The sequence below is a fragment of the Zootoca vivipara genome, chromosome 4, assembly GCF_963506605.1.
Source record: "Zootoca vivipara chromosome 4, rZooViv1.1, whole genome shotgun sequence".
In the NCBI taxonomy this organism is placed as follows: domain Eukaryota; kingdom Metazoa; phylum Chordata; class Lepidosauria; order Squamata; family Lacertidae; genus Zootoca; species Zootoca vivipara.
In genome coordinates, this window is record NC_083279.1 from 316,768 (window position 1) to 324,879 (window position 8,112).

Below are 8,112 nucleotides of genomic sequence, written 5' to 3' on the forward strand. Positions count from 1 at the left end.
GCCTGGGGGCTGTGCTGAGTCATAGGGAATCGGATGGGTCGGGAAAGCCAATCTCTTTCTATTCCCATACGTTGTCGCCAACAGAGCACAACTGTGCTCAAATTGACAAAGAGGCACTGGCAATTGTGGCAGGAATCAAAAAGTTCCATGATTATGTGTACGGTCGCCATCCCCGGAAACCTTTAATGGAATATTTCTCCATTTCCTGAGGCAGGTGATGACGCAACCTGCCCCCCTTCTTCTTTTTATGCAACTTTCCAATGCCTACCACCACTCGAGACCCCAAAGGGCTCACCGCCAATACCCCCTGGGTCTGCCCACAACGCCACCTCCGTTGCAGGTGCAGAAGTGGGTTTCTGAAATCACCTCTGCCAGTTCTTTTAATACTCTTGGATGTAGTTCATCTGGCCCTGGAGACTTGAATACATCTAAACTAGCCAAGTATTCTTGTACTACCTCCTTACTTGTTCTGGGCTGTGTTTCCCCTGCTGAATCACCTGCTCCATATTCTTCAGGTCAGGCATTGTTTTCTTTTTTCTTTTGGAGAAGACTGGGGCAAAGAAGGCATTGAGGAGTTCTGCCCTTTCTCTGTCCCCTGTTCGCATTTCACCATCTTCTCCTCTAAGTGACCCCACTGTTTCCTTGTTCTTCCTTTTGCTACGGACATAGCCATAAAAACCCCTTTTTGTTGCTTTTAACCTCTCTAGCAAGCCTGAGTTCATTCTGTGCTTTAACTGTTCTGACTTTGTCTCTACACGTGCTGGCTATTTGTTTGAATTCCTCTCTTGTGGTTTCCCCCTTTTTCCATTTTTTTGTACATATCCCTTTCAAATCTTAACTCAGTTAAAAGTTCTTTAGATAGCCACCCTGTTTCCGTCTCAATGGTATTGCCTGACGTTGTGCTTTTAGATTGTGTATTGCCTGTGTGTATTGATTGTGCATTGGTGTTGCCTGAAGTTGTGCTTTTTAGAATCATAGAATCATAGAGTTGGAAGAGACCCCAAGGGCCATCCAGTCCAACCCCCTGCCAAGCAGGAAACACCATCAAAGCATTCCTGACAGATGGCTGTCAAGCCTCTGCTTAAAGACCTCCAAAGAAGGAGACTCCACCACACTCCTTGGCAGCAAATTCCACTGCCGAACAGCTCTTACTGTCAGGAAGTTCTTCCTAATGTTGAGGTGGAATCTTCTTTCTTGTAGCTTGAATCCATTGCTCCGTGTCCGCTTCTCTGGAGCAGCAGAAAACAACCTTTCACCCTCTTCTATATGACATCCTTTTATATATTTGAACATGGCTATCATATCACCCCTTAACCTTCTCTTCTCCAGGCTAAACATGCCCAGCTCCCTAAGCCGTTCCTCATAAGGCATCGTTTCCAGGCCTTTGACCATTTTGGTTGCCCTCCTCTGGACACGTTCCAGGTTGTCAGTATCCTTCTTGAACTGTGGTGCCCAGAACTGAACACAGTATTCCAGGTGAGGTCTGACCAGAGCAGAATACAGTGGTACTATTACTTCCCTTGATCTAGATGCTATACTCCTATTGATGCAGCCCAGAATTGCATTGGCTATTTTAGCTGCTGCATCACACTGCTGACTCATGTCAAGTTTGTGGTCTACCAAGACTCCTAGATCCTTTTCACATGTACTGCTCTCAAGCCAGGTGTCTCCCATTTTAGATTTAGTAGATTGCAGGTGGGAATTTTAAGCAGCAATCCCAGGCTTGGAGTAGAAGCTGGTGATTTATTTGACATGGGCAAATCCCACATTTTATTCTATTGATCTTGCAATTATTTAAGTACTACTTTTCATGACACATTTCCAAGTGTCAGGGTAAAGTGTCAGTTACATTTCAGTCTTCATAACATGGTTGCTACTAATACTTTGCTCAAATACTTTGGTTGATAGATGCCCTCACAAGTTCCGCTATATTCCAAAAGGCTTTTGGAAGCTTTTGATGTACAGTGAAAGCCGTCTAGAAAAATTACAGTACTGAGCACCTACATGTGGATTATTCTGGCCTTCGTCATGGTGTCCCTTAGTCATGCTGGCCACTTGACCTGGAAGAGCTCTTTGTGAACACACGCCAGATCCCTCGGCCTGAAAGCAGAGATGAGCGCTGCCACCCCATAGTAGAATTTGACTGCGCAAATACTCACCTGTTCAGGAGTATACACGTACCAACCAAATTCCACAGTTACACAAACTCTTTTTATCCCTATTTTATTGAACATTGATTTCCGTAAGTGTTCTCCGAGTATAACTTAGCTAGATATCATTCAGCGTGCAACCTTTAACATAAAGCTTGGTCTACTAGCTTCAATTTGTATCAGTAGCACTTGGCAGGGTAAGGTGGACTGTTTACCTGGCTTCCGAACATTGCCAGTTATTGAAAGGAAGACAGGGAGGGACAAGCTATTAGGAAGGACATTGTGGTGTGGCTGCAGAGGTGGAGCCAATCCAACACTCTTCCTGTTGCGCCTGCACTCCATCAATTGCCCACGGCCTTGCCCCTCCTTGTCTCGCTTTCAATAACCAGCAACTGCTACTGATTTGCATACTAAACATTATTGTTTGTTGATACTAAATGTTATTAACATGAAAAAATGATGAGGCACATAATGTATTAACATACCACCAGGGCAAGGGTGTGCTCAGGAAGAGCTGTAACAACACAAAGCCTTGGGATGCTTTGTCTCACTGAGTGGGCCACAGGTCACCCATGAGCTACAGGATTGCTGGTGGTTGTTTTTCTTCTCGCTGGTATCATAGGGCTTTAGAAATCGTAACAACACATTTATTAATGTGTTTTCGCAGGAAAAACAATGAGATCTACATTTACATAGCATCTCTCAGCACGGTAGCAGTCTAAATTGTTAGTCTTGCTTCTCCTCAGTCTAGAAACATTATATGTCCTTTCCAATAATGTAATTTTCAAAAATTGCCAATGTTAAAAATGGGAATGTGAGGGACAGGGGATATCGCGAAGTCCCTCCCCTCCTGAGTTCAAGCCAATCACCGAGCACAGGGGAAAGCAGAGAGAGTTCCGATTCCAGTAGGGAAGCAGGAAGTCGGGTCCGAGGCTCAGGCAAGGTAGAGGAGCCAGGGTCCCAGGCGGGACAGGAAGGGGCGAATAAGGGAGGGAGACCCATCCCCCCAACGCCAGAACTACGCAGAAAGAGGAGGGGAAAGAGGATGGGTCTGCCAAAGCTTTTGTGTTGGAGAAAGACGCGCCAAAAGCCATTAGGAGGTTCTGAAACCGACTGATCACATCACTCCGTGTAAATAGCAATGACTTTAGCACTGTAAATACGCAGCACCAATAAAAGAATAAAATGCAGAGCTGCGTAGCGTCGTTACTCTGAAGTAGTCCGCTCCGGCCACTGTGACAGCAACCTCCTAATCCTTTTTGGGCTACTTTGGAGTTGCCGGGATGAGCGTGTCAGAGGCGGAGAAATGGCGGCAGATCGCGGAGCAAGCCCAGCAAGAACTGCAGCAGCTGTCGCTGCAGGCGCAGGGGGAATTGAAGGCAGCTAAAGAAGAGACTAGGAAGGTCCAGGACGACCGGCTACAACTTGCGGAACAGGTGAGAGCGCTACAGGAAAGAGAGCAGGAATTAAGGGCGGTGGCGGTAGACCTCCAAAACAAGCTGGATGCAGAGAAAAACAAGGCGGGAGGGGCACCCCAAGTCCAAGTGCTGCCAGGAAGGAGAGCCGGGACCCTAGTAAGCAAGTTCAATGGAGACCCGAGGGAATATCAGGGCTTTGAGACTGAGATTGTGTATGCTCTTGAGCTGCACCACGCTGAGTTCCCTGATGATGAGCACAGGGTAGCGTTTATTGTGGAGCACCTTACCGGGGCAGCCAGGGAGTGGCTAAGACCGTTAATCGCAACAAAGAATCCTTGCATGAAGAATGTCAAACTATTTCTAGAAGGTTTGAAAACGATGTATTCGTCCGATAGTCATATGGACCAGACTAAGGAGGAACTTCATAATTTACGCCAAGGAAATATGACAGTTCGCGCGTATTGGGCGAAATTCACCATGCTGGTGCACAGATTGGGGTGCGAACTCGAGTCACCCCCAATGCAAGCGGCGTTCTACTTGGGGTTGCATGAGGAGGTGAAGGATGAGCTCTCAAGAGGTCCAAAGCCCAGTAATATGGATCAGCTGAGCAAAGCGGCTCTGGCGGTGGGGGTGAGACAGGAATCCCGGTGGAGCGACAAGCAAGCAACGCGCGCAAAGCGGGCTTGGTTCCCACGGTCGCAGGAGAAGCCACTCCCCCAACAACCCTTTCAAGCCACGCCTGGGGCCAGTCAGGACCAGGAACCCATGCAGATTGATAGCGCGCGCGCGCGGGCTTTTCAAACCCCAGCGGCGCCAAGACGCAAGGAGGGAAGGGGCGGGAATTGCTTTCTCTGCAACTCCCCCCAGCATCTCGTCAGAGACTGCCCACATCGCAGGGAGTGGCAAGGAAAGGCGGGAACGGTTGTGCCCTCCCCCACTGACGCAGCACCACAGCAGGGAAGCGGGAAAGCCTGGCTGCAGGAGACAAGGGGCAGCAGCCAGGCACAGTCAGCAGACAACAGCCCCAGCCCACCCACCCGCACAGAGAGGAGCAGAGCCAGCCCACCCCTCCCAGAGCAGGAGTGGTTCTAGAAGTGACGCTCACGCTCCCAAATGGCTATCCCCTGACGGTCCTCGCCCTAATTGACAGTGGTGCCTCAGCCAACTTCTTCTCGAGAAACTTTGCAGAAGAGCACCAGATCCAGCTTCTGCAGCTGGATTTTCCCCTGCACGTGGCAACCATTGACGGCAGAGAGCTGCTGGGAGGGGCCATCACTCATCAAACCCCCCCCATGAGAATGACGGTGGGAAGGCACTCAGAGACACTGGCATTCAACGTCACAACCATCTCAGACCCCCCCATCGTCTTGGGCATGAGCTGGCTGGCGCGCCACGACCCCTCCATCAGTTGGCACCAGAGATGCATCACTTTTGGATCGGACTTTTGCCTGGAACATTGCATGCAGCACCAACCAGGGGAGGGGCCTCCGATAGCCACGGTGGCCACCATGCACGTCAAAGGGGGTGAGGCGATACCCAAGCCGTACTGGGACCTGCAGGAGGTCTTCAGCGAAGCGGAGTCCGACCACCTACCCCCACACAGGCCTTTTGACTGCCAGATCAACCTGGTGCCAGGGGCAACTATACCCCCAGCCAAGCTGTACGCCATGTCAGACCAGGAACTGGAGGATCTGCGCGCTTTCATCGACAAGAACCTCAAGCGGGGGTTCATCAGAGAAAGCAAGGCAGCAGGGGGCAGCCCAGTCTTCTGGGTGGACAAGAAAGACACGCAACAGCGCCGTCTTGTGGTGGATTTTAGACGGCTGAATTCAGTAACAGAGCCAGTGGCTTTCCCCATGCCCAGAGTGGATGATCTCCTGACAGCGGCACGCAGGGGCAAGATTTTCACCAAGCTAGACCTGAGGGGGGCGTACAACTTGATCAGGATCCGGGAAGGCGATGAATGGAAAACCACGATGTTCACGCCTCTGGGCTCCGTTGAGTATCTCGTAATGCCCTTCGGGTTGCAAGGGGGCCACAGCATCTTCCAGGCCTTCATGCACCACGTCCTGGGGTCCCTCCTTTTCAGGAAATGCTTGGTCTTCCTGGATGACATCCTTATCTACTCCGATGACCCAGTGCAGCATGTGAAGGATGTCAGGGAGGTGTTGCAAGCGCCTGAAGGAGAACCACCTGTATGTGAAGCCTGGAGAAGTGCAAGTTTCACACCAAGGAGGTGGACTTCCTAGGCTACAAGCTGTCAGACAAGGGGCTGGCGATGGACAAGGACAAGGTGCAGGCCATCCTGGACTGGCACAGCCCCAGGATGCGCAAAGATGCCCAACGCCTACTAGGCTTCGCCAACTTCTACAGGAAGTTCATCAAGAACTTCTCTCGCGTTACGGCTCCCATCACTGACTGCCTGAGAGGCAAGCAGAAGTTCAGGTGGACACCAGAGGCGCAAGCAGCGTTTGAAAGCCTCAAGAGGGTGTTCGCCTCAGACCAGAACCTGTTCCACGTGGTTCAGGACGCGCCCCTACGCGTGGAGACAGATGCTTCTGATAAAGCTGTGGGCGCCATTTTGTTGCAACTGGACGTCAACAGAGAGTGGAGACCCTGTGCCTTCTTCTCCAGGAAGTTGACCCAGCCAGAGCGAAACTACACGGTGTTTGATCGGGAACTTCTTGCGATCCACGCTGCGTTCCAGCACTGGAGACACTTCCTGGTGGGCGCCAAGCACCCCATCCAGGTGTGCACAGACCACAAGAACCTGGAGTTCTGGAGAACTGCCAGGGTGCTCAACCAGCGGCAGATACGGTGGGCAGAGTTCTCTCGAACTTCAACTTCTCCATACACTACATCCCGGGAGAGCAGAATGTCAGGGCGGATGCCCTCTCCCGCAAGCCAGAGTACATGGAGGAGGAGGCGCCACCGGCACCCAGGCACATCTTCCCCCCGTCAGCTTGGTCCTGCGGAGCAGCAGTGGTAAGCGAGGCAGAACTCACAGCACTGACGGCAGCGGATGAATTTGCCAACCGCATCTTCAGAGAACTGAGAGGGGGGGGGAGCAGGCAAAAGACTTTGCAGAACGCAGGGGGCTGCTTTTCTACAAGGGTGCACTGTACCTGCCCACCACCCAGCTCAGACGTACGGTCCTCAAGCAGATGCACGACAACCCAACGGCGGGTCATTTGGGAGGGATAAAACCACTCACCTAGTCATGAGACACTTCTGGTGGCCAGGGGTGCGGGAGGATGTGAGGGATTATGTAAGGGGCTGTGACACCTGCCAGCGGGCAAAGGTGGTCAGAGCGCCACCAGCAGGTTTGCTGGAGCCCTTAGCCACACCGCACAGGCCGTGGGAAGTAGTGTCCATGGACTTCATCACAGACCTGCCCTCATCCAGGGGCAAGACCGCAGTGTTGGTGGTGGTGGACCTCATGTCCAAAATGTGCCACTTTATACCGTGTGCCAGGGCGGTCTCTGCAGAAGAGACAGCCAAACTGTTTGTGGATCACGTATTCAGACTGCATGGATTACCTTTAAGGGTTATTTCGGATCGTGGCCGCCAATTTGTTTCCAGGTTCTGGCGGCGGCTCATGAACCTCCTGCAGGTGGAGGTCAGCTTGTCAACGGCTAGACACCCGCAGACAATGGACAGGCGGAGAGGGTCAACGCCATTCTGCAGCAGTACCTGAGATGCTACGTCAGCCAGCGGCAAACGGACTGGGTGGATCGCCTGCCACTGGCAGAATTTGCCTACAACAATGCGGTGCACGTCTCCACAGGGGTGTCGCCCTTTAAGGCCAATTACGGGCGCGACCTCAGATCTTTCCCGGAGAGGAGGGGGAGGAGGAGGAGGAGGGCCCACAGGCTGAGGATTGGGCAGAGGAACTGGAGACGGTGCACCAGCAGCTTAGAGAACACTTGGAGAGAGCCAAGGAAGCGTACAAGAAGGGGGCAGATCGCAACAGGCGACCGGGGGAGGTCATTAGGGTGGGGGACAAAGTGTGGTTGTCCTCGGAGGGCCTTCCCATCAGAGGGCGATGCAAAAAGCTGGCGCCCAGAAGGTTGGGCCCCTTCACGGTCACGCAACAGGTCAACCCGGTGGCATACAGGCTGGCACTGCCAGAGGACATGAGGGTGCACCCTGTGTTTCATAGATCGCTGCTGTCGCCGTACAGGGAAAGCAGCAGGCTCCGAGACAGCGAACAAACCCTGAGGGAGGGGGGGAGAGGGAAGGCAGGGAGCAACTCAATGAGGCCACGGCCATCCTGGATTCAAGGTGGGGGGTGGGGGGACTGGAGTACCTCATGGCATGGGAGGATGCTCCACCGTCCCAGAATGAATGGGTCCCAGCCACTCAGATACAGGAGGAATTCCTGGTAGAAGAATTTCACGCCCTCTTTCCCCTAGACCCAAGCCCTGGCACATGGAAAGGGAGGGGGAGGGGGAGGAAGCACGGGAGAGCAGTTCACCATGGCGCTGGGAAGCGGAGTTTGAGGAACCAGAGGATGAGGTATGGGTGTCACCGAGATCCACCCA